The sequence below is a fragment of the Canis lupus genome, chromosome 5 (genome assembly GCF_003254725.2).
Source record: "Canis lupus dingo isolate Sandy chromosome 5, ASM325472v2, whole genome shotgun sequence".
NCBI lineage: Eukaryota > Metazoa > Chordata > Mammalia > Carnivora > Canidae > Canis > Canis lupus.
In genome coordinates, this window is record NC_064247.1 from 40275008 (window position 1) to 40301752 (window position 26745).

A 26745-nucleotide genomic window follows, 5' to 3' on the forward strand; every position below is an offset into this window, starting at 1 on the left:
GCAAAAACTCACCTATAGGTGGCTGATAAAAAATGCAGCTCTTGAAAATCTGTATAGAGGTACCACTTACACATGTGTGTTCATGCACATGTGCACACACACAAGTGTGAATGGATCACCAAACTGTAATATATCCGTACCAATCATTACAGAGGAATGAACAAATGATACACAGAATAACATGGATGAATCTCAAAAGCATTGTCTTGAATCAAAGAAACCAGATGCCAAATAACTACATAGTATATGGTTCTACTGACTTGAAATGCTAGAAGCAAAAATAATGTAGAGTGATAGAAAGCTGATCAGTGTTTGCTGGGGGCCATGGACGGGAGCGGGGCTGGGAACCAGACTTCCTATAAAGGGACACAAAAGGAATTTTTGGAGTGAAGGGAACGCTCAGTATCTTGATTGCAGTGGCGTTTCCACAGGTGTACACATTCAGCAAAAGTCATCAAATTGCACATTCACAATGGGAGCATCTGCCGAGATTCAGAGTCTAGGAACCTAATGATGATCCTGTCACTGTCCTTCACCCCCTATATATTTGGTCAGTCACTAAGTCCTGCCACTCAAATTGCCAAAGCTTTCCCAGATCATCCTCTGCCCCTTAGTTCCACACTTCGAGTCACCATTGGGATCAGAAGAATTACTGCTGGTTTCCCTACCTACCCAGAGTCAGGGCCACAGGCACTGTCTACTGCCACACTGCTAGCACACTTTCTAAACCACAAGTCCCTCCCCTACTTAAACCCTTCCACCACCACATTTTTCAGGATAAAGCCCAAACTGGATATGCTAGGCTTCTTGCACCCTCGTACCCTGCCCCCCACCTTTTACCATTCTCTCGCACGCCCACTGCAGACACCTGCTCCCACAATGGATTGCTTGCAGCTCCTTGAAAGCACCATAGCCCCTTGCAACTCCAAGCCTTTGCACACGCCATCCCTTCTCGGTGCAACACTCTCCCCACTCCCTTGGCACATTAACTCCTATTCACCATGCAGGACTCAGCTGAAGCATCCCCTGACCTAGTAAATGTTACACTGGCTTGGATCCAGCACTGGGTCAGAGGCCTCTCCTAAACATCAGCATTCATCACAGTGCTATAATTGGTCTGTCTGTCTCTCAGCTAAGGATTCAGATTACGCACCATGTTATTCAGCTCTGGATACCCAGTGTCAAACAGATTTCTGGTACACAGAAGGAGCTCAGTAAGTATTTCTGGGTATTTCTAATGAATGACTGCCTGCCTGCCTGAATGAATGAATACCAAAGGACACAGTGTTAGAAGTCCGCTGAAGGGCTATGATGTGTGAGAACAGGAAGACACGTGAGGACAAAGTGATATTTCAGCTAGACTCTTGTTATGGACTGAACTGTGCCTCCTTGAATTCATATGTTGAAGTCCTAACTCCCAGGACCTCATACTGTGACTATATTTGGAGACAGAGCCTCTAAAGAGGGGATTAAGGTAAAAGGAGGTCACTGGGGTGAGCCCTCAGTCCAATGACTGGTGTCCTCATAAGAAGAGGAATCAAAAAAAAAAAAAAATAAGAAAGAAAGAAAGAAAGAAGAGGAATCTGGGACACAGAGATCTGCAGAGGGAAGGCCGTGTGAGGACACATGGCAAACATGGCCATCCACAAACCAAGGAGGGAGGTCTCAGAAGGAACCAAACCCAAGCAACACCTTGATCTCAGACTTCTACCTTCCAGGACTGTGAGGAAATTAACTTCTGTGTTTAAGCCCCAGAGTCTGTGAGACTTTACGGTGGAAAGGGAATCCCAGGTGAGAAGCACACACAAAGGCAGAGGAGGGAAAGCACAATGACAGGGTATACACACTGGAGTGGTTTGGTTTGGCAGCAGTGGGTAAGCGCTGTGGCAAGTAGAGCAAAACAGCCCTGGAAATAGGGTTGGAGGCAGACCGTGGAGGTCCCAAAAGCCAGGTTCAGGAGTCTAGCCTCTCATCTGCATGCCACTATGCCTCTTCACTGTGTGATGATGTGTCTGTGGCTGAAAGAAGCAGCAGGCTGGCAGGCCCAGGCATTCCTCAGGCAGGCCCTGTAGGGCAGAGCTGGAAGCCGAGACTACTGCATGTCCTAAACCGGTGCGCATGAGCCAGGGGGCCTCTGTGGTGGCTTTTGGGGACAGCAAACATTTGTCAATTTATAAGTTTTATATGTATTCTGATGTGTGAAACTCAGGACTGAATTGTGGCTCTTTTGTGAAAAGGGCATTGATCTGGGCAACAAATAATGGGATCCTGCTAACCAGAATGGCCATAGGCCTTTGGCTGTAGTCAGGATATACTCCAAATCCACCTGGATCCTCTTCCGACTTTTGCTCGTCCCTATCCACAATGCTCCTTTTAAAACATAGGTCAGATTCTGTCACTCGTTTGCTCAAAATCCTCCAGTAGGGCCCATATCCCTTGGAGTCCAACCAGGCCTCTTATATACATGTCCCACTACCCAACCTCCTCTGCTGCCAGTCCCCATCATTCCTTGCCCTTCACTGCACTAGGAACAGTAAAGTCAGGCCTAAAAGGAATAGTGTGATTTTGTTTGTTTACACAATCAAATAGCTGGGGACTGTTTCATTCATTTGTTCCCTCCACAAACCCTTTTGAGCATTTGCTATGTCTCAGGGAGGCACCATGCAAGAGATGAGCAAACAATCCCTGCTCACCAGAAGTTCCTGGTCTAGAGCAGGGGACTACAATGCAGACCCCAAAATAAAAGATCTCCACTATGAAAACTACTGAAGAGAGTCACACGGGCTATTAGAGCTTATGGGTGGGGGGGGGGGAACGGCCAAGCCAGGGAAGACAGCCTGAGAAGGCTCCCTGCAGAGAAGACTATTCCAGGATAACAGGTAATAGCTAGGTGCAAAGGGGAAGAGAGCACCCACAGGCTGAGGGAACAGTCAGGCAAGTGAAAGAGATGCTCTGGCAGGAGGTGGGAAGCAAGTGTGAGGGACTCGAAGAGCCTGCAGCTGCAGGGATGAGCAAGCAGGAGCCTCAAGACACCCAGCTAGAGAGCAAGGGCTGGAGGCAGTCTCCAATGCCTTGACCTGACCGGTGGGGCCCTGGTGGTAACCAAGGAGACCACCTTACTCTGGTGCTCAGCAGCCCAAGCCTATTCACAAAAGCTGCTGAGCACTTCCCTATGTGGGCTCCTTCTGTGCAGCGAGGGCTCCAGGTAGCACTGGGGAAGCCAGCTTTCCAGAAACCCTTAAGCTCATCAGTGCGATCAAGGACAGGTTCCCACAGGCAGTGGGTGCTGGAGGGGTTCTCCAGTCTTCAGGCTCAACGCAGACTTTTATTTACATCTCAGACCATCCCCCTAGGATCTTGGCCTTCATCTCCTGCAAAAACTCTCCCAGCGTCTCTGCAGACTCTCCCCAGTGGGAGACTATTAGGATCTTCTCATTATGAGGTGGCCCCTGGCTGTAGCAGCAGGGTGGTTCCGAGGGCTGTCTCAGAGGGACCCTCTGGCTCCCTGGCTGTCACCTGTCCCTGGCTTACCTCACTCTTGTAGCTATAAAATAAATAATTACTTTTCAATCTCCTCCTTCTCTCATCTCTTTCTTGCAGCGTCCTCATCCTGAATTATACTGGCTAACAAAGTCCTCATAGACAAGAGGCATTTTCTACTGGCTCAATATCTAAACCTAATACAGTCTCTTCCATAAATAGCATCCCTTTGTGATCAAAGCCATCTCACAGGTCTTTTGGACCAGGTGACAGTTCTGCATTCATTACTGGTAAATTTTAATTTTAACTTTCAGGTTTGGCATTATTTCATTTTCATCAGTTCTCATTTACCACAGTCAACAAGTTTCCTTTTAAAATATATTAGTGATGGTGGTTTTAGGAAATTTAATAAGTAAGCCATGGTAGTTGGCTATGGCAAAAACTATGAAAAGAGGAAATTTGAATGACTAAAATCTGAGAAACGGTGGTCCCAGTGAAAGGAATGAAAAGATGGCAGAAGGAATGGAGAGAAGGAGACAGAATGGGAGAGTTGAAGTGATGGAACCAGAACGAGGTTCCAAATGGTTGGATGGGTAGGGAGACGTGGGGGGTGGTCCCCACCTGTGCTTTTCTTAGAATAGCCTAGCCTCCCTCTGCTTGCCCCTTCCAGAGCACCCATCTAAATGGGCTCTCATCTATTATTCTCCTTATTTGGTGGCTTCATACTAACGCTCATGATTGGTGATGAGTAACTGGTTAGTGGATTTGCTGCTCCCACAGGGCAGGCACGTTCCCTCTCCTGCTCACCCTTGTCTCTGCGGGGCCTAGGGTACTGCCTGGCTGGGACTAGGCGCTAGGTGTCTGCTGGATGAATGGCTGGATGTATGGCGATCATGAAGGTTGGATGAAACTTTTTAAAATACAGATAAAGGAGGTGCCTAGGTGGCTCAGTGGGTTAAGTGTCTAATTCTTGATTTCCGCTCAGATCACGATCTTAGCGTCATGGGATGGAGCCCTGCATTGGGCTCCACATTCAGCAGGGAGTCTGCTGGAGATTTTCTCCCTCCCTTTGCCTGTGCACCTCCCCTACCACGTGCTCACTCATGCATGTGCATGCTTTCTTTCAAATACATAAATAAATATTTAAAAATAAAATAAAGAAAAGGAATACAGATGAAAAGGAAGGGGACAGTGTGTCTGGGGTGGGGTCTATGAACTGCCCATGTAGGGACCACCTGCACACAGCAGGGAAATAGGGAGGGGAGCTACTTAGATATCAGAGCTCAGCAACAAATCAACTTTTCCTCTCTGCCTCTCAGATTAAGTTAACAAGGTCTTAAGTCATAACCTATAAAGAATGTGAAAACACTGCCACTCAAATGCTCACTCTTCCTATAATTTGTTGTGTACTTTCCCAACTGTAGGCCTCTATACCTTCTGCTCCCTAAAATTTTCTTGCCTGTGGATGTGGGAAAATGCCAATCTATCTTATACAAATAATAGACAAATATAGACATAGAAAAATTCAAACATAAAAATATATGTAGCAAAAGGTGAACAAGACCTTGCCCTTAATTCTACTTCCCATAGTAAACACCTTAATGTTATACATCCACTACTTTTTTTAAGATGAATTTTTATATACCTACAAATAAAAATGAGAAGTTTAAGTTTCTCTTTTTTTGAGAGAGAGAACAGGAATGCACACGACTGGGGGTGGGGAGGGGCAGAGGGTGAGGGAGGGAATCTTTTATTTTTAAGATTTTATTTATTTATTCATGAGAGACACAGAGAGAGAGAGAGAGGCACAGACACAGGGAGAAGCAGGCTCCATGCAGGGAGCGCGATGTGGGATTTGATCCTGGACCTCCAGGATCACACACTGGGCTGAAGGCAGCGCTAAACCACTGAGCCACCCGGGCTGCCCCGAGGGAGGGAATCTTAAGTAGACTCCATGCCCAGCAGAGCCCAATGAGGGACTCAATCTCACAACCCTGAGATCATGACTTGAGCCAAAATCAAGAGTTCGACTCAACCAACTGAGCCACCAGGATGCTCTGGGAGTTTATGTTTCTTAACATAAATAATGAAATTTTAAATGTAAATATGATTACACTGCATATGTATACTTGAAAATGTACAGAATTTTTCTCAGATACATTTTACATTTGGTAGATTTTGTAAAACTGCCATACAAAAAGCTTTACTAATTCTTGTTCTTTGTATATGTGATTGTCAGTGCCCATCTCCATATGTTCTCTTTGACACTGGATGCTCTGTTTTCAGCTATATTTCTTCTCCTGTGATTGCTTATTTATAAAAATATAATTTATAAAAATAAATATAAACTTACAAATTATCCTTGCCCAGTTTTTCTTTATGTATTTGCTTTTACTAATTGATTTGTGGCAATTCTTTATTTATAATAGATAGTAATCCTCTGTGGTATGTGTTTTGCATATATCTCTCTGTCACTTGCCCATCTTCCAACATACCAAGTTCCTTAACATATGTAGAGTCAAATGTTCTTTCTCTGTCTCCCACGATTATGTGAAAGTTTTTCTTAAGCCATATAGGGAAAGAATGATACATTTGACTCAAACATTCATCAAATATTCTCTATACATAAATATATACATCAAATACTGTTTCCAGAGTTTTGTTTTGTTTTTTAATTTAGCTTTTGTTTCCTCACCCCAACAACCCATGGAGTGGACACTATCTATTACTATCCTCATTTTAAAATAATAAGACTGAGGGACACATAAGTTAGGACTTAGCAGCCTAACTCCTGAGCCCACACTCTTAGTCAATACTTTATTTTGACTCTATACTCTATATAGCACAAAAGCAACACGTTAACACAATGTGACAATGGCAGAGAAACAGTTAACTGCTATAGATAAAATAGATAATACAGAAAAATCATTTAACATAGAAAAGCTGAAGAACTAGAGAACACAAAGATTTCTCATAAATGATATTGGGAAAACAGTTTGGCATTATTTGAAGTCTGTTTAAATCCAGTTTTCACATCATCCACCCAAATAAAAACTAGAAGGGGGAAAAATCCCTTAAGAGGATACCAGGTTCTAAGGTAAGAAGAATAAGGGGGAAAAAATGAACAGTTTGGACTATGTAAAAATGTTAAATGGCTGTGTGTGTGTGTGTGTTTAATTCAGTTTAAAATGGTAACCAAAAGGGCGGCCTGGGTGGCTCAGCGGTTTAGTGCTGCCTTCAGCCCAGGGCCTGATCCTGGAGAAGTGGGATCAAGTCCTGCGTCAGGCTCCCTGCATGGAGCCTGCTTCTCCCTCTGCCTGTGTCTCTGCCTCTCTCTGTCTCTCTCTCTCTGTGTGTCTCTCATTAATAAATAAAATCTTTTTTTAAAAAAAGGTAACCAATAGTCTGGGTAAAATACCTGACAAAATATGGCAAATAAATCTTATCAAATTAGCAAAATAAAACAAAATTCTTATAAATTAGCAAAACAAAACAAAAAAAGCATTAAGAGCCTGACAGATGAGCAAAAGAGAAAGTACAACTTGTAAACAAACATGTGAAAAAACAATTCAGCCTAATTAAAAGAAATGCAAAATTACAAAGAGGTTCTGTTTTGCCTGTTTTTTAAAAAAATGATATTGTCCTTGGTGGAGTAGATGAAATGAAAGAGGGACTCCACAAGAGTGTTGGTAGAGAGTAATTTAGCACCATTAAAATAAATGTCCATACCCCTTTTACCTAGTAATCCCATGCCTGAGAATCTATTCTACAGATATGATCCAGAAACCTGGGGGAAATCATATATACAATGTAGTTACTGAAATACTCTTTTTTTTTTTTTTTTAAGATTTTATTTGTTAGTAATCTCTACACTCAACTTGGGGCTTGAACTCAAAACCCCAGGATCAAGAGTCACATGCTCTACTGACTGAGCCAGCCAGGTGCCTCTAAAAGATTATTCATAGTAGCAAGAAAACAAACAATAATAAAAAGAGGAAAGCAACCTGATTTATAAGAACAAGGAATACTAAGCAATTGATGGAACACTTACTAGAACATTATATACCATTAAAAATAATTGTGAAACTCATAACATTAAAAAACCCCTATGCTATATAATACCTAGTTTGTACAAGTAGAAAGAAATAGAGAAATTTTAAGCTGCTTGAGGGTGTGGGATTGAGTTAATATTTTCTCTAATTTCTAAATTTACTGTGGATTTAGAAAGACCTTAAGTCCCAACCCCAGCTGTACCATTCTACCCAGTTAAGAAATCTTTCTGTGCCTCAGTTTCTTTGCCTACCAAGTGAAGAACATAAATGCAGCCACTACATGGGGGTGTTTTGAGAATCAAATGAGATAACCTGACTGCCCTATCAAACAGCAAGTACTCAAAAATGTTATTTTTGTCATATGACAAAGTGTTAACATGTTTTCCCTAACGATGGATGGGGGATTGAAATGAGGAAGCTACTTCATACATAGTGTCTATTCTCACTTGAAAGTTTAGTCTCATTAATTTTGGGCTCCCTCTACTTTTGTGGGTTTCTCCTGCTGAGACACTTACTTTACCACTTGGCAAAGGGAAGATTAAAGGAAGTGAAACATCTACTCTCAACTAGATACACAGTCTGTGGAGCTCAGTTGTAAAAGAACAAAAAACAGAGCCATGTTAGTGAGTCCTGCAGTAGAAGCGGTGAACATGTGTCTTTTTTTTTTTGTTTTTAATCTTTGCATCCTAAGGAGAGGGAGGAAAATCACATTGTTTGAGTAAACTTAAAATATCAACTTCCTGCATTACTGAGCAAAATATTTTATTCTACCAAGAAGTTAAAAGAAAAAAGGGGGAGAAGCCCCTTCATTTCTAGAAAAGAGAATGGTGAAGAGACATTACAAAGTAGCCTGTGCCTTTTGCTGGGATGAGGGTGGGTGTGAGGGCTGGGGGAGGGGTGGTTAGTGCAAAATAGTGTCTAAACAGAAACCATATAGTAAGTAACTTCCTAGAAAAGCCTCTATCTTTGTCATATCTTTGAAGCTTTGCCATCTGGGTCTCATAAGCACAATGTTTGGCCCAGATATTAAGCTCTGGGACATTATCAGGCCCTCTGCAAGATGAGAGGGCACACTTCACAGTACTCATCTTCAAGGGGAGAGGGCTCTAGAATCTTCCAGGGGGGCAAAGAACCAGTCAAGTGGGCCACTCTTTCCATGGGACTTCATACGTCCCACACTTGGTGAAAAGAATGCACAGAAGCAGCCCTATTCACCATGGTTGTGAAAATAGACCTCCACACTACTAGTAATTAGTACCTACTGAGAGGATTTCTTTTCCAAAAAGAACCCCAAAAAACCTCTATACATTAACTTAAAGTCAGCATTAATTATCCTTACTTTGCAAGATGAAAAAAGTAACAGGCAGGGGAAAAAAAGACTATTTTTTTTCAAGATGTCAGAAGATGAGTTTCAAATCCATTTTTAGCACCCCCCCCCCAAAAGCATGTCTATAGCATTAACTTATCTAGTCCATGAATCACACACACAAAAAATGTATTAATCATGCTTTAGTCATATCAAGATTCATTGGGTATGTTAGACATTATACCTAAAACAGAAGAACCTCTTCCCCCCCCAGATAGAGAAAGCAGAAGAACCTCTTCCCCCCAGATAGAGCTATTCTTCTAAGATTTTCTATCCCCATCTTAAATAAGAACCAACTATGTACTTACTGCAAAGGCTTTCGCTTCTCGTGCCTCCCGGGAGCTGCTGACCTCAATCAGCAAGTCAGCCGCACTATTCTGGGGTTTGGTGCTGGCCAGGGAGGAAAACCACACTCAAGGGGCCCGGGCAGTGAGCATTTGAGCAATGCTTCACTCAGGAAGCAGGCGGGCTCTGGGCTCCAGGGCTTCTGACAGCCTGCCCCCCAGCCCCTCCCTACTCCATCTCCCTCCCTCCCTACGTCTCTCACAATCTCTCTCTCTCTCTCTCTCTCTCTCATACACACACACAGTGCAAAATCACTTCTATCCTACTGGTTCCTGCATACTTAATTTGTACCTCTCTAAAACATAAGGATTTAAAGATATAGGGCTGACGAGTTTCTTGCTGTTTCCTGAGATATCAAACAGAAAAAAAAAAAAAAAAAAAAAAGCCAGTCTGTCTTCAAAGGTGAGTTTGCCCTGAAGCCTCAAGGCCCCTCACTTGCCTTAACCTGCGGTTGTCTGTCGAATGTTCTAAGTGGGATGGGGAAGTCAGGTTATGATCAGGAAGCATTTTAAAGCAGGCAGCTCTAGTGAGCTGAGAGAGTGCTCAGAGATAAGGCATCTAAACCTCCAAGCCTCTGGTAATTTGTTGTAACTTCTTTTTTCATTCTAAATATTTTCATAACTAATTTTGAATTCATCAGAATTATAGGAGCGCCCTCACAAAACCTGAGGTCTATGTTCCCTGCTACTACGGATGGTCTACATGCCCCAGTGATGATGAGATTGCCTGTAAAAACATGGAAGAAATTTATGAAGGTAAACAAGCAGCATGTGTTATATCTATACTCACCAAGAACCGGAGTCATTAGGGCTAGGCTGAGCTTAGTCACTGCCATAAGTTGGAGTTTAACTGCAATTTTACTGGATAATAGGTGTGAAAAGCAGCCAAGTATCTCTTTCATGGCAGAGAGCTCTTACTTAGGAGTCAGTATGAGTTTGCAGAGCCTCAGTGACACTGAATCCCCCCGGGGTTCGGCTGTAATTCCACTCCTCATATGCAGACTTTGCCTTTCTAATGACAGATCACAGTAAGGAGCTGCGGTCATGCAGCTTAAAGCTGGCCTTCTCCTGTGAGAGCTGTTATTACAACTGTGGCCTCTTGCCACCCTGGCAAACACTGCTGCCTTTGGTGGCTTTCCTTCTTTGCCTTAAAGAAAGCAAGTGACAATTCATGGGACCTGCTCTCACCGAAGATTATCCATTCTCCCAGGGGTCAGAGGAATAAAGGGACCTAACTCACCCGGGCATTCCCTGCTCCCCCGCTCTGTGCATGGCATCATGGCAGAGACACAGGAGATGATGTGGTTGGGACTCTGCAAGTGACAAAACTCCAACTCAGCCTTGCTTAAGCAAAATAGCAAATTTACTGGCTTGACTAACTGGAAAGTCTAGTGATGGAGACCTGGAGGTTCAAAAGTCATCAGGAATTTGTTTTCATCACCTTTTGGCTCTGCTTCCCCAAGGTCAGTTCATTTAAACATGGTGCTTTTGGGATGGGAGAGCCTTTCCCAGCAGCAGTTTATGTTAGAAGTCGGTAGTATTCAAGACCTCAGAAGAGAGGCACTCCTCAGAAAAGAACTTCACCATGATACACTGTCCAGCCTCATGGCAAGGGAGAAAGACCTGGGTAACTGACAGCCCCACTACTTACAAGAGCAGTCCCCCAAAACAAGAAAATGCTGGACAGGGAAAAAGATAACAAGCTAGTGCCTTGCGCCTTGGATTAAGCCTTTCACGTGATTGGGTCTTACTTTCTCAATTAGTAGAAGGATGTACACAAAGTGTTAAGAGTGGCTATATCTTATTCTGACTATTATTATTCTGGGTATTGTGGGTCATTTATTTTTTAAATTCACACTGTATCTTCTAAATTTTCTAAAAATAATAACATTTATTAAATTGTATAATACCAATACATTTAAATAAGTTATTGCAGGCTAAACAAATATTGCTTACACGCAAAAATAACTATAAAATATCTCTGAATAAATCTGGTAATAAAATTACAATCACCCCCTAAAAATCTACAACATTTTACTGAACAACAAAAGAGAGGACTGGGGATGCCTGGGTGGCTCAGCAGTTGAGCGTCTGCCTTCGACTAGGGCGTGATCCCAGGGTCGGGGATAGAGTCCCACATTGAGCTCCCCACAGGCAGCCTGCTTCTCCCTCTGCCTATGTCTCTGACTCTCTCTCTGTGTCTCTCATGAATAAATAAATAAAATCTTTAAAAAAAAATAAAGAGAAGACTGGGTGGATGAATGAATATCTAATTGGATGATACTCCAATTCTCCACAAAATAATTATATAAATGTACTATAATTTCAACAAAAATTCTAACAGGATTAAGAGGTGTGAAAAAATGCTTTATAAAACTATCCTAAAATGCATTTGGTAGAATAATTGATTCTTCTCTATAGAAGATACAGAATAATTCATTCTCCTCTGTAGAAGAACATTGTTGAAAAAAATATGAAAAGGAACTTGTACTGTCAGATATTAAAACAGACCAGAGAAGCAAAATAATTGCAATGGTGTGGTTCAGGAATAGAAACGTTGTCAATGGATCATAAAAAAGCCCAAATATAAGAATTAAGATAAAGATAGCATTACTAATCTGAGGATAAAGAATGGATTGTTTTTTAAAATGGCGTTGGGAAAATTGGCTAATCATTTGGAAAAAAAAAAAAGAGTACCCCACACTGTATATCCAAACGAATTCTAGCAGAATAAAAATTTAAGTGGAGAAAAAAAATAAGCATTATCAAAACTAAAAGGAAAGAGGAGATTATGTAGCCGAACAAGGTGAGAAAGCCCTCTCTGAGCCCACACATACAAAGGCAGAATACATAAAAAAGAAACAGATTTGACTTTGAAAATAAAAAACTTCTGCAAATAAGGAAAATCCTATAAATAAAACATAAATGCCAATGACAAAACAAGATAAACATCTCTGCAAAACCTTTGGGTCAGTTATCCCATTTATAGAAATGCATCCTATGAAAATAATCACGAATGAATGCAAAACCATATGTGCAGGAATTATAAATTCATCCTTGATTGTAACAATGAAAGCAAAGGAAATAAGTCTAATTAATTATATTATGGTATATCCAAATAATTAAATATCATGCAGCCATTAAAAGTGATACTATATCAATATTCCCTATGACATACATGCAAAAGTCCTTAACAGGGTACCTGTTAAATACCAACAAATCAAATCTAGCAACATATATAAGGGATTATACACCATGACCAAGTGGGATTTATGTCAGGAATTCAAGGTTGGTCCAACATATGACAACTGATCAATGTAATACACCATATTGATAGAATGAAGGACAAAACAAAAGGGTTGTCCCAATAGATGAAGAAAAAGCATTTGACAAAATCCAATGCACTTTCATAATAAAAATACTGAACAAATCAGGAATAAAAGGGAAACTCCTCAATTTGATAAAGGGCAACTACAAACATCACATATCATGAAAATCTGAAAGCTTTCCTCTAACATCAGAAACAAGATAAAGATGTGTCTGCTCTCACCACTTTTTGTCAGCATTATCTTGGAATCTTTAACCAAGGAAACTGGGCAATGAGAAGAAAGGCATCCAGACTGGTAAGAAAAGCATAACTATCTCTATTACCTTATGATCTTATATGTAGAAAATCTCAAAAAATCTGCAACAAAGCAGAGCTGATAAACTTGTTCAGCAAAGTTGCAGGATACAAGATCATTATATAAAAACCCCATTTTCACTTCTATACACTTACAGTGAAAAATCCAAAATATTAAGAAAGCAACTATATTTATGGTAGCATCAAAAGGAAAAGAATATTTAGTAATATATTTAACAAAATAGGTGCAAGAGTTGTACACTAAAAACCATAAAACGTTGAAAAACATTAACGAAGTCTTAAATGGACAGACATCTCATATTATGTATGGTTAAAACGTAAGATGGCAACACTCCTCAAATTGATCCACAGATTCAACACAATCCCTATCAAAATTCCAGTTCCTCTTTTTGCAGAAATTGACAAGCTAATTCTATAACATATGGAAATACAAGGGACTCAGAATAATCAAAACAATCTTGAAAAGAAGAACAAAGTTGAAAGACTCGCAGTTGCCAACTTTAAAATTTTTTTTTAATTTTTATTTATTTATGATAGTCACAGAGAGAGAGAGAGAGAGGCAGAGACACAGGCAGAGGGAGAAGCAGGCTCCATGCACCGGGAGCCTGACGTGGGATTCGATCCCGGGTCTCCAGGATCGCGCCCTGGGCCAAAGGCAGGCGCTAAACCACTGCGCCACCCAGGGATCCCGCAGTTGCCAACTTTAAAACTTGAAACAAAGCTATAGCAATTGACACTGTGTGGTATTGACACAAGGACAGACATATGCAGATCTGTAAAATAGAACTGAGAATCCATACATTTGTGGAAGTTGACTTTTGACAAGAGTACCAAGACCATTCTATGGGGTAAGAACAGTCTTTTTAACAAATGGTGCTGGGGCAACTGGATATCCATCTAATACAAAATAATGAAAGTAGCTTCTTATTTCATATCATATAAAAATTACCTCAAAAATGTAACAACTAAAAATATAAAAACCTTAGAAGGAAACATAAGTGTAAAACTTCATGTCCTTGGATTTGGCAATGTTTTCTTAGAGATATTAAACACAAGCAACAAACAAAAAATTATATAAATTGGACTTCATAAAAATTAAAAACTTTCGTGCTTCAAAGGGCAGTGAAAAGATAACCTACATAATGGAAGAAAATATTTGCAAACCATATATTTGATATATGGGTCTGTTCTCTAGAACACATAAAGGGACAAATAACTCAACTAAAAAATGTGCAAAAGAGTCAAACAGGCATCTCTCCAAAGAGAACATAAAATATACAAATGGCCAATAAGCACATAAAAAGTGTTCACCATCATTAGGCATTAGAGATGTGCAAATCAAAGCTACGACATACCACTTCACACCTACTAGTGATTGGTACAGACAAACAGAGAGACAAAAACAAGTGCTTACAAGGATGTGGAGAAATCAGAACTCTCATACATTATTTGTGGGAATGGAAAATGATGTGTCCACTATGAAAAAACAGTGCAGCAGTCTTTCAAAAAGTTAAGCACAGAGTTACCATTATGATCCACAATTTTACTCGACCCTGAAAAACTGAAAATTAGTAAAAAGAAATAAAGTAAAAAAAGTAAAGGAATGAAATGCTCATACATGCTACAACATAGATGAACCTCAAAAACTTTCTACTGAGTGAAAAGAGCAGACACAAAAAGCCACATACTGTTATGAGGACATTCATATGAAATTTCCAGAATATGCAAATCCATAAACATAGAAAGTAGATTAGTGGTTTCCATGAGATGAAGGGAGGGGCACGAGGGGGTACTGACTGCTAACAGCTCCAGAATTTTTGAGGGGATGATGAAAATGTTCTGGAATTTGATAGCTGTGACTATTGTGCAAGTTTGTGGATATACAAGAAAATCACTGTATTGCACACTTTTATAAAAGGTGAATTTTATGGTAGGTAAATTATATCTCAATTTCTAAAGTAATACTGTAAAATATATGATGATATGGAATAATTACAGTATATTTAGTGGAAAATAGACTACAAATGGTGTATACAGTAGGAGGCCATATTTACTTAGGTAAAAGAAAAATAGACCTAGGGATGCCTGGGTGGCTCAGTGGTTGGGCATCTGCCTTTGGCTCAGGTCATGATCCCTGGGTCCTGGGATCAAGTCCCACATCGGACTCCCCACAGGGAGCCTGCTTCTCCTTCTGCCTATGTCTCTGCCTCTCTCTTTGTGTTTCTCATGAATAAATAAATAACATCTTTAAAAAAAGAAAAACAGACTTAGAGAAGCTTTATATACTAAAAATGGCTACTGTTGGCATCCTTGTTGAAGACTAACTGGCTATATATGCATGGATTTACATCTCTGGTCTCTATTCTAGTCCATTGGTTCCTATGTGTGTCTTCATCCCAGTACCATACTTTTTGATTACTATAGCTTTGTAGTATATTTTACATTATTTTTTAAAGCTTTTATTGATCTATTTATTTATTTATTTATTTATTTATTTATTTATTTATTTATTTATAGAGAACTTGAGTGGGAAGTATGATACCCCAACTATGTTCTTCTTTCTCAGGATTGATTGGAGTATTTGTATTTTCTTCATGGTTCCATATGAGTTTTAGAATTGCTTTTTCTGGATACCTGGGTGGCTCAGCGGTTTAGCCCCTGCCTTCGGCCCAGGGTGTGATCCTGGAGTCCTGATTGAGTCCCACATCAGGCTCCCTGCATGGAGCCTGCTTCTCCTTCTGCCTGTGTCTCTGCCTCTCTGCCTCTCTCTCTCTCTCTCTCTCTCTCTCTCTTTCTCTGTGTGTCTCTCATGAATGAATAAATAAAATCTTAAAAAAAAGAATTGATTTTTCTGTTTCTACAAAAAATACTATTGGATTTTGATAGGGTTTGCAATGCATCTGTAATGGGGAAGGATAGTTTCTTCAACAAATGGTGGTGGAAAAACTAGATATCTATACGCAAAAGAATAAGAATAAGAATAATATACCCTTATGCCACACATCAGATGAACTCAAAATGGATTAGAGACTTAAACAGAAGATCCAAAACTGTAACATCCCTAGAAAAAAACAGGGCAAAAGTTTCATGACATTAGTCTTCATAATGATTTCATCCATATGACACCAAAACCACAGGCAACAAAACAAAATAAACTATATCCAAGTAAAAAGGCTTCTGCACAGCAAAGGGAAACAATCGACAAAGTGAAAAGGCAATCTATGGAATGGGAAAAAATATTTGCAAACCATAAACCTGATAAGGGGTTAATCTCCAAAATATACAAAGAACTCTGACAACTCAAGAGCAATAAAATGAACGAAAAAGATAATACTTGATTAAAAAATGGGCTAAGGACTCAAATGGACATTTCTTCAAAGACATACAAATAGCCAACAGGTATGTGAAAAAATGGTCAACATCACTAATTGTCAGGGAAGTGCAGATCAAACTTACAATGAGATATTGCCTCACACCTGCTGGGATGCCTATTATTAGGAAACCGAAAGACAGTGTTCCTAGGAACGTGGAGCAGTTGGAATACAGAATGAGAATACAGAATGGTGCAGCCACTATGGAATAGTGTATAGTGTAGAGGTTCTTCTAAAAATTAAAAATAGAACTATTATATGATCCAGCAATCCCACTTTTGGGTATTTATCCAAAAGAACTGAAATCAGGATCTCTAGGAGATATTAACACTCCTATGTTTATTGTGGCACTATTCACAATAGTGAGGATGTGGAAACAACCTGAATGTCCACTGACAGATGAATAAAGATAAAGAAGATATGATATATATATACATACAATGGAATACTTACTGAACCTTAAAAAAGAAGGAAATTCTATAATATTTAACAACCTGGATGAACCTTGAGGGTATTCTGCTAAATGAAATAAAGCAGGCACAGAAAGATGAAAACTGCGTGATTCCACTTATATGCAGTATCTAAAGTAGTCAAATTCATAGAATCAAAGAGTGGAATGGTGGTTGCCAGGGGCTGGGGGGAAGGGGAAATGGGGAGTTACTAATCAGTGAGCATAAAGTTTTAGCTAAGCAAAATGAGTAAACTCTAGAGATCTGCTATACAATATTGCACCTATAGTCCAATAATATATTGTACACTTAAAATTTGCTGAGAGAGTAGAGCTCTCTGTTAAGTGTTCTTATCACAACAAAATAAAATTTAAAAAATAAAATAAATTACTAAGAAGAGATAGCTATCTCTGGTTAACTTCCTTTATGCTTTAAAGATTTTTCTACACTAACTGCAGTGAATACGTAACAGTTTTATATTTTAAAAAATACTGTATTTTTTAAAGCATAAGAGTAATTATCTATCATGAGAGCATCAGACTCTGTGACCGATGGCTTATACTACAGAAAGTAAGTTCATTTGATCCAAGGAAGACTTTCATAATTGCAGAAATAATTAAACCCTGAATAAATGTCCTCTGCAGGAACCATGAAATCTCTACTCTTGGATTATCTAAGAACAGGGTAAGATGATGGGCTACAAAGACATGTTTAGGTGTTCATTTGCATGGAGGTTGGGCAGTGTCAAGAGCTGGATGGATAACTCCAGACCAATGCTGAAGGAAACCTCTGTGCAGGCTGAGCTTCTAAGTGCCTCAGTGGGAAACCCGCCAGCTCCCCACAGAACAGAATTTCCTAAACCTTAGCCAAAAATCAAAGCCTAAAAATGCTCTGTTTTGCTCTTGCAAAATAAATTTATCAACTCTAAAAATAACCAGGACAAAGCCAAGAGATGAAAGTGACTCTGAATGGGTTTCAAACACATGTGTGTCAAATTTTTGCAAAGACTGTCACAGTCAGATCCTTAGGACTCTTGCATTAGCAGAGAGGTACCCAAGAGAATCTCTTACGATGCAGGGTGAAAGGACACACGCCCAGAGGCAAAATGGTGAACTTCATGGGTCCCCAAGCTTCATTCAACTAGCAACAGATCCAGTGTTTATTACCAGAAAATGAGTACAAATATCAATTGTTTATCTGATGAATTCAGTAGGTCATAATGAATATGTTAATCTATTAAATATAATCTGAAACTTGACGTTGCATGTAGAATGGAGATACATGGCCCTTCTTTGTAAATATCTATAAAGCCTGACCATAAACAGTCATTCTGACTAAGAGGAACTTGACTTCTATGTTAACCTAACCATCTCTTTAGAGGGCTTTTTAATTTAGTTCTAAAGCATAGTATTTCACTGTAGGAAATTACATAGAGAGAAGTAATTACAGAGGGATACACTGTACCACAAACGTGGTGGTTAGTGAAGTTGGCCTTCTTATGAGCCATGAGACCAGGTTCATCGCATCCTCCCCAAGAAAACATAAAGGGGAGGCTCTTTTTGTAAATGCATGGCTAGGAACAAGAAGTCTGTTGACTTACAAGTTACCATACACTGATATGTTTTCTTTTTAAAAGGCAATACTGTAGTGCCAGATTAACTGAAGGACGCCTGAAGCCTGAGAGGTCATGTAGCCAAGGGGTGTGTCTGGCTCTGGGGATGGATCCTCCCTGCTGTCCTCCCCTCCCACCCCCACACTGACCACCTTCTGCATCTAGTGATACACCTGCCACCCACACTTCACTTCCCTCCTGAGCTGAGTGAGAATGCTGAGTGAGGATATACATATGTTTGAATTTGTTTAATTAGCCAGGAATAGGAAAGCAGTGACTCTTTTGGTTTCCAAGCAGATGTTAAACTAATTTTGGGAAAGAACAAGAGCCCCAGAGAGTCTGAAGAATGACTCAGCTTCAGTCCCTCACAAGTTCCATCACACTTGGGGACGTGCCCATCTGAGACTCTCCTGCCATCAGGATTCTGAATCTGAAAGAGACCTCTCAGACCTCTGCTCTTCCCGTTGTCCCACCAGCACACTCCCTCCCAGCCTGGTCTGCTCCCCGGTCTCAGGCTCCTTCCCTACCCTGTCAGACTCACGTGACCCCCACTGCCCATTCAAACCCCAAGATCCTTCCACCATGCTCCCACGAGTCCCTGGATGCCTCTACTTGGGCCCTGAAAAGTCAGCCACCAGTGAGGGACTGCCAAATCACACACTCTGTGTTCCTGACCTCGGTCTCCAAATGGAACTATTAGGATGGAACTTGCCTGAGGCTGTGGGTACCTCTAAGCAACTGATTTATTTAACTCTCACTGGTTTCTTGTAGAACCTTCCAAAAATAAAGCATTTATGTTAAGAATATCTTGGTCAGGAGCACCTGGGTGGCTCAGTGGTTGAGCGTCTGCCTTTGGCTCAGGTTGTGATCCCAGGGTCTTGGAATCAAGTCCCAATCAGGTTCCCCACAGGGAGCCTGCTTCTCCCTCTGCCTGTGTCTCTGCCTCTCTCTGTGTGTCTCTCATGAATAAATAAATAAAATCTTAAAAAAAATAAAGAGAGAGAATATCTTGGTTAAGTTTAATTCAGAAAGGGAGGGCCATTGGTTTGAATGTGAGCACTGGTCAAGCATTCTTCTCCAAGTTAGCCTTATCATTAACAAAGCTGATCTCTCATTTTCATTAGTCTGATTCCTCACTCAGGTTTCTTCACTGATTTTGAACTGTATCTGTGATGGTGGGGGTGGGAAAGAATGACATCGACAGTTATTTTCCAAATGCTCAACCACTGGTGACCTTTGATCTCTGGTCCCACCTTCGTCTGTGTACAGACGGGGCCTTCCCCTAATCCACAGAAACTGGAAAGAAGAAATGAATACAGATAAAAGGAGCAGTTAATGAAACGAAAACATTTTTTAGAATGGTCTTGAAGATTTAAAAAAAAAACAAAACCTGAAATTAAAAACAAGAAAGAGGACATAATTGCATATACGGATTTGTAAACTCAGCAAAACAGATAATTTTCTAGGAAAACACAGTTACCAAAATTAACTCAAGTAGAAACAGTCACATAGAAAAAAAAGGCAAAGGATAAGAAAAAGTTATTCATAAAGGAAAAATACTAATAAAAATGTGAAAAGATGCTTAGCCTACCTAGTATCCAGCAAACACGAACTAAAGCATTATGATATCTAAGTCCTTCACAGGGACTAATATATTTGAAAGGGATAAAAGTGTTAGGAAAAATGTGGGAAATACACACTTTCACACACTTGTGCGTATGGCTCCTGGGAGGCAACTTGAGTGGAGATTTTTAAAGTGGACTTTTCATATTTTACTCTTTTTTTTTTTAAGGATTTTATTCATAAGAGACAGAGAGAGGCAGAGACATAGGCAGAGGGAGAAGTAGGCTCCCTGCAGGGAGCCCAATGTAGGACTCTGGGATCACACCCTGAGCCCAAGGCACACGCTTAACCACTGAGCCACCCAGATGCCCCCTATTTTATTCTGTTTCTGTATTTGAATTTTTGTAAGAATGTTTTTTGTATTATACTTGAAAAATTTAAGTACACACAAGGATTTCTAAGTCCTTATACACAAGGATTGATACTAAAATTATCATAGTATGCTTAAGATTGGAGCACAAAGTAATTTGAAATGAGGACCAAGATTGTAAAATAGTTTATGTATCTGAAACACAGGTCAAAAAAGGAGAAATAGAAAAATAAGCCGCAATGTACAGACTGGATATGATATAGAAAACCACGCATGCAAAAACATCAGCTCCCTGAGGACAAAAACCCTGTTCTATTTACTGCATCTCCTCACTGCACTGAGTGCCCAGTGCAGAACACTTTGTGAATGTTTGTTCAATACATGAAAGAAAAAATGGGACTAAAGAATATCTAAAGGCACTCTGGGAATTTTGAGTTCAAAACAAACAAATGAAACAAATTGGTTCACATATATTTCCTAAATGAAATGTAAAATTATTTTCACTGGAATCTTGTTAGATTCTTAATATAATCATTAAGTTTGGAATTTATACTTGCACTGGTCATTTTTCTGCAGCTGACCTTCAATTAAAAGAATGTGGTTAATCTTAGTCTTATTATTATATTTTCACAATACTCACGCGCTGGTTTTTATATTTGCTAAAATTCACAATTTTCACCTTTTTCTATTTTGTAGCATTAAATCCATTCAGGAAAATTAATATAGCAAAGTGGTTCAATGAAATGTAAAAGTCAGATTGCAAGTGACATAAATATGACTCTTAACGATGATAAGATCATTGAACAGGACTAAAATGCAAGATGGAGAGATGCATGCCCTGCCTGTCAAATGATATGTCATATGGGCAGTTGAAAAAAGGGAAGTAAAGATAGGAGGTACACTGGCGAAGCCTGAGAAATTGGAATTTATGGGACCATTCATCCATTTGCTCCTAAGGCTGAAGCACCCCTTTGTTTTCACAGAGCTTCTGAAGTAGTGGTGGTAATAAAGCACAGTGGCCTCTTTGGTAAACCAACCAAGTTCTGTCTGGAGGGCGAAATAATGTTTCTCGGTGCAACACCAATGCACTCATCACTGGAGGAAATGAGCAAAACTATTGAGGCATCGTTTTAAAGTTGCACTCCTCAGAGATAAAACACATACAGTCACGTGCTCATAAATGAATCATTTTTAAGAATGGCCACAACATTAATGATACGTGTTTTGGTCAGAAAGAAAACAGAACAAGATGTTAGCAAAATTTCTTTATCAAATACTGCACGGAGAATACCAGTAGCATACCATGTGGAAGAGGAATTGTGAGCTTCTGTGTGGGCTGCCAAATCATTTCAATTTACCACTGATTGGAACCTCTGTGCAGGGTATGAATCAGTCCCTTTCATGTTTGGGATTCAGATTCGAGGGCCTAGGTGTGCAGTGGAGAAAGAGCCCCCGGGACCGATGGAAGAGCTGGTATGTGGGCAGCCAAGCAGAAAAGGAGCTGCTTCCTGCACAGAATAATTGCACTAAATGCCAAGCTGCATGACTGCTGTTTTTCTCAGAGAATGGTTGGTGATCTAAATAATCTGATCCTCCTTTAGGACTGAAAAACGGATAAACATTTTGAATCAAACTACAGTCACAGACAATCTGTCTTTTCAATGTGCAATAGGACAGTGAGTCCAAGATTTTGCTTTCCACTCTGGAATACACTGCCCATTAAGGGGAAAGGCATGGATATTAGAAATGAGGAACAATATAAAAGTATTTCTTCAGGACACTGAGAATGCCGATAAAGACCATTCTATGATCTCAAATGACTGGCTAACATAGTGTATGTCAGAAATCAGTATTTGGAACAGCCTGAATCTTAGCCAAGATACTGTGATTTTTTTTTTAATGCTAAAATGTTAGGATAACTTGGTATGACCAAACTGCAACATAACTAGCTAAGTCTCCCCCAGTTTGACTTCCCTGGTAGTTGATGGTTTTCATTGCAAATTAAATAAATTTGTTGTATATTATTGCATCTTTTAAAACTACACTGAAATGCTGCAAAGCATTATAAACAAGCATTTTTGTGAAGGCTGAACTGTCTCCTGCATGAGAGATAGGAGATAAAGCTGGAAAGCAAGACTGGGAGCAAACCTCAAACTGCTTTACCCGCATTGCTGAGGTGTTTGTGGATTTGGTAAGCCCTAGTTGGACAATTTAGGCAAAGAAGCAAAAGGATCAGGTTCACATTTTAGAATGACTGCTCTGATGTCAGCATGGAGGATGACTGTCAGGGAGTGTAGTGTCAACAGTTTAAAACACCTTTGATGAAAAATAACAATATAAAAGAATGACAGCAAAGTTCAAAGAAGGCAGAATTAGAAGATACCTAAATGGAAATAACAGGCCTTGATCACCAGTTGGATCTGGGGGTGGAAGGAGGAGTTTCCTGGTTTGGGCACAATTTGCTGATACTGGGAAAACAGAAGGTTTGCCATGTGGGCTGGTTATCACTATGCAACAAGTTACCCACAAAATTTAGCAGCATAAAACAACCAGAATATATTACCTCCCAGTATCTGTGGGTCAGGGATCGAGGAGAGGTTCAGCTGGGTTGTTCTAGTTCAGGGTCTCTCATGAGGCTACAGTCAGGATGTCAGCTGGGACTGTGTCATCTGAAGGCTTGACCAGGGCTGCTGTTGCAAGGAGTTCACTCACATGCCTGGCAGTTAAGTGCTGGTTGTTGACAGGAGATGTCAGTTCCTTTCAAGTGAACTCCTCTATAGGGTTGCTTAAATATCCTTGTTATAGTACTTGGCTTTCCCCAGATTAAGTGATCCAAGAAAGAGAGAGCGAGGAGGTGGCCACATTGTCCCTAATGACCCTGAAGTCTCACACCATCACTTCTGCCTTATATCACTCATTAGAAGAAGGTCACTAGGCCTAACCCACATTCAAGGATAGGGGGATTAAGCTCTGCCTCTTGAAAGGAAAAGCACAAAGGAGGGGTGGATATATTTTAAAATCATCACATCACACAAGTGGATAACGAGTTCAATTCATGCTAAATTTGAAATGCCTAAGACATTCAGCTGGAAGTGTCCAGCAGGTGGATAAACATACCCCTAGATAGTCATTGCTGAGTTTAGCAAGAATAAAGTTTATAGAATGACAGAGTTAGAAGCAAGGTCACAGAGTTAAGGAGAAAATGAAAGATAAAGGAAGTGGGATCAGGCTATTCCTGAAAACTTCACCCTGAAAGGAGGTCAACAGTTAAGAGTTGAGAGTAGGAGATTTGGGTGGACAAAGGTGACAAGATCTTGGTAGAATCCCTTGCCCATTGACTTGGGTCAGAGGAGGGACCTCTTTACTTGAGAGAGAAGGAAAAGAAGAGAGAATGGGTGCTATCTAGTGTGGTCTCTAGGGCAAATAGGCAACAACAAACTGTCTATTAAAAATATAGATGCGACCTCTGAAGGAATATATCTCAAATTGGTTTGTTATGTAAGCCTCTCTACCCTCTCTTGTTGTAGGCAAACCCCTGCTACATCTCCCCCACCCGTTGTAGGTTTGTCATTCTGACTTACCTACTTTTCTGTTCCCAATCCTCTCCTAACCCCTACTCCTCCCTGGAATGGCATTTGATTGGGCTGTCTACATACAAAGAGTCACTTCAGCTTGTCCTCAGAATCTCCCCTATGGAAAGCACCCATCAGTAACCCTGATAGACTTGGCCTCTCAGGGCTCTGCCCTGCTCCTACTCTGTGGCCTAATAGGAAATCTGCTTGGATCCCTAGTAGTATGGATGAGATATTAAAACATCTTTAAATCATAGTCTGCCATTTTCCTCAGTGTGGAACAGGTGAAACTGTGCCAGTGCTATGTTCCTGTACTAGAACTCCATTTTAATGTCTAGATTCTTTCATGTATTACCTTTCAGCTCCACTAAAATTTGTTTTAATACAATGTTAAATACACATGTAGTTCCTTTTTTGCTTTTTATGGCCTCAATAAAATTTGACCACCAGTAGATGAACATTAAACTATGACAATTCATGGAAATGAATACGCTGATACCAGCAAGTCCCCATTTTAGCAGTTACCATGGTGACAATGGGCACAAATGGCTATTTAAAGGTGCTATTCTTTGAAATATCTTATTAGGTACAAGATATTAAAACTAATGAAATCATGGAGAAATTTCTTATTTTTGAAGTTTTAATGAAGGTGATTAAACTACTAATACTTTGCTACTGTTTTTAAAGCAACTATTGGAGGTTGAACACTTTTCTAGGATTTTTTGCTTAAGTCATCACATTTAATTCTCAAAAGCCACTATGGGCCAGGTATTATTTTTTCTCCTCAGGGCAGTTGAGAAAATGAGGATCAGAGAGGTTTTGGAATTTGCTCAAGTCACACAGCTTGTAGGTAGAAAACCTGCAATCTGCACAGGATCTTACTTAAATCCAGGTTTTTTCCATTATCCTACATCACCCTTCTAATAAATGGCAACAAATTCTAAGTAGACTACATTGACCTCTTACTGGATATTGCCCTCAGGGTCATTCACTATCATACCATACTACTTTATTTTCTCCATAATATCTGATCGCAATCTGGAATGTTCTTATTTATTGCCTGTCTCTCACGAGATTATAAACTCAATGAAAGCAGGGTTCTAGTCTCTTTTATTTCCCACTGATCATCAATACATAGCAAATTATCTAGCATAGAGCAGGTGATCAATAAGTATTTGTTGAATTAACACATGAATGAAAAAGTTCAAAGGAAGAAAAAGCACTAAAAAATGCTTACATATACATACATCTTTTTGAAAAAGCATTTGACAAGTTTAAGACAGAATTTAAATTATGATTGTTGTAAAGAAATACCCAAGTGCTTTTTTGGGAAATACCGTGTTATCTTTTTCCATGCACTATTTCAGTAAAGCAATTAGCAAATTTGCAAGATCATAACAAAGATATGTTTCTATAATTCTGAAATTGTTGCTCTTTAGAAAGAAAATACCATATGATTTCAATCATATGTAGAATTTAAGAAACAATACAGATGAACATAGGGGAAGGGAAGGAAAAATAAAATAAGATAAAAACAGAGAGGGAGGCAAACCGTAAGAGACTCTTCTCTGTAGAGAACAAACTGAGGGTTGCTGGAGGGGTGGTGGGTGAGGAGATGAGTTAAATGGGTGGTGGGCATGAAGGAGGGCACTTGTGATGAGCAGTGAGTGTTACATGTAAGTGATGAATCACTAAATTCTAATCCTGAAACCAATACTACACTGTCTGTTACCTAACTTGAATTTAAATAAAAACTTGGAAAAAAAAACTTGGAAGAAAATAAATTAAAACACTCTCTTCTTACAAAAAGTTCCTCTTTACCAGCTCATGCATACATTAATCTAAAAATTAGTACTAATTTTTTTTTCCTGAAGAATATTCATGGCCAGTTCAACTAAACGGGGATAAAGCTATCACGAAGGAGCCTAAATTAGTGTCATTATATTCCAGAACAAAAAAATCCTAATTTCCTCTGCCAATCCTGCAAATTTATTTCCTATATCATTGGGGGGCCAGGGTAAGAGAATATAGAATGGCCAACCAAAAGTCTTTATTTTAGATAAAAATAGAGAGAGAGGCAAGCCAAAAGAGACTCTTAACTGTCGGAAACAAACTGAGGGTTGCTGGAGGGGAGGAGGCAAGAGGGGTGGGGGTGACTGGGCAATTGTTGTTGAGCACTGAGTGTTATATGCAACTGATGAATCACTAAATTCTACCCCTGAGGGCAGCTCTGGTGGCTCAGCGGTTTAGCACAGCATTCAGCCCAGGGCATGATCCTGGAGACCTGGGATCAAGTCCCACGTCGGGCTCCCTGCATGGAGCCTGCTTCTCCCTCTGCCTGTGTCTCCGCCTCTCTCTCTCTCTCTCTCTCTCTCTCTCTTTCTCATTCTGTGTCTCATGAATAAATAAAATCTTAAAAAAAAAATTCTACCTCTGAAACTAAACTAACATGTACCTCTACTACATGTTGACTAACTTGAATTTAAAAAAATTTTTTAAAGTCCTTATTTTTAGCAGTGAAATCAATTCAAAGCACATAAGTAAATGTGGCTGGGTGTGGAGCCCACTTAAGATTCTCCCTCTCTGGGATCCCTGGGTGGCGCAGCGGTTTGGACCTGCCTTTGGCCAAGGGCGCGATCCTGGAGACCGGGGATCGAATCCCACATCGGGCTCCTGGTGCATGGAGCCTGCTTCTCCCTCTGCCTGTGTCTCTGCCTCTCTCTCTCTCTCTCTCTATCATAAATAAATAAAAATTAAAAAAAAAGATTCTCTCTCTCTCAAAAAAAAAAAAAAAAGATTCTCTCTCTCTTTCTCTGCCCCTCCCCCACCTGCCTGCTCACTTGCTCTCTCTAAAAAAAGAAAAAAGAGTGAATTTTACATTCTTTTTTACATACATAGAGAGGATCTGCAAACCCAAGAAGAA

At 40.0% G+C, this 26745-nt stretch overlaps 1 protein-coding gene across 3 annotated transcripts in view; it reads right to left on the reverse strand.

The window, feature by feature from the left end:
- The window catches only part of SPECC1 (sperm antigen with calponin homology and coiled-coil domains 1), a 280247-nt gene that overhangs the window by 217283 nt on the left and 36219 nt on the right, over positions 1-26745 (reverse strand). The window contains exon 1 of one of the 3 annotated variants that reach the window (XM_025428243.3): positions 9207-9358. The exons of 1 other annotated variant lie outside the window; for it this stretch is intronic. The gene's annotated coding sequence lies outside the window, so the exon portion shown is untranslated. Of the gene's footprint in view, positions 1-9206; positions 9359-26745 lie in introns of those variants that run through there. One more of the 3 variants, XM_049109490.1, reaches the window with a different exon arrangement.